We start from the raw sequence: 1,104 nt of genomic DNA on the forward strand, positions 1-1,104 counted from the left end.
CCAACCTTACCAGAGTAATATCTGAAAGGGATAAACAGCCACAGCCCTGCTTAAAACCCTCACATCCCCTTGTGTTTATAATAAAAACCAAGCCTGTCGTGCGGGAGACCCTGCTCGCTGCGCCATTTTTAGTGCGGGGCAGCCTGCGGGGTCTCTGGTCCCACTCCCCACATAACGCAGGATATGGTGAGGCCAAAAAGGAACACCCACGGAGCCATAGGTAGGGGAGTCATACAACTATGGTCTCACTGGAGGCTGGGTTCACCAGACGTGCAACCTGCTGTCCGTTTTTCTGACAACCGACCGATGACTCTCCTCCACTCTCCTTGACTCTGCTCCTCTACTCTCCTCATATTGGCAGCTAACTGGCTAACTGGCTACAGCTGACGGCCATCTACTACCCGAGCCAGCACCCCTCCACGTGAGGCCGAGAGCCTGTGAACTACTTTCTGGGGCTCTGTCCCCACAAAGCCCTTCTCTCCTCTCATTCACTGAGCTCCAACCACACTGGTTAGTTCCTTCTTTCCAGCCCCACGGACACTGCACGCTCTGTCCTCCTACCTGCACGTGGGCTTCTCGACCTTCACACGCCTCTCCTTCCAGCCTTCAGGTCTCAGCTCAAATTCCACCTCTGCTCCTGGAGGCCCTTAGTCACCCAGTGTGCCTCTCCCCGAAGGGGCTCTTACGTCTCTCCGTAGCACCAATGCCACCCTGACTTCCTTTATGCAGCCCCCCCTCCAGTCTGGAAGTTCCCTAAAGGGCAGCAGCACAGGGATACACAGTAAGGACTCACAGAACAAGTAAGTGAAAAAAGGACGAAGAATTAAAGAATGGTTAGCAAGACCTCAAGGTCACGGGTATTGTTGTGGAGTTTATTTTTTTAAACCACCCTCACCGCCCCTTGAAATTGGCTGGCCGCCAAAGCAGGCGCGAACAAGTTACTCTCTGCCATTTTACGCAGGGGGCAGGTGTGCGAACGCGGCCAGGCGGCGCTCTGCCAGCAGGGGGCGCCGGAGCCCGCCCGTCCCGCCCTCCGGGGCTCCGCCCCGCCCCTGCGCACGGTGCCCCGCCTCGCGTCGCGCCGCTCACGTGTCCCGCCTCCAC

This window comes from Rhinolophus sinicus, chromosome 17, assembly GCF_057876585.1.
Source record: "Rhinolophus sinicus isolate RSI-liver-muscle chromosome 17, RSI-T2T, whole genome shotgun sequence".
Taxonomy (NCBI): domain Eukaryota; kingdom Metazoa; phylum Chordata; class Mammalia; order Chiroptera; family Rhinolophidae; genus Rhinolophus; species Rhinolophus sinicus.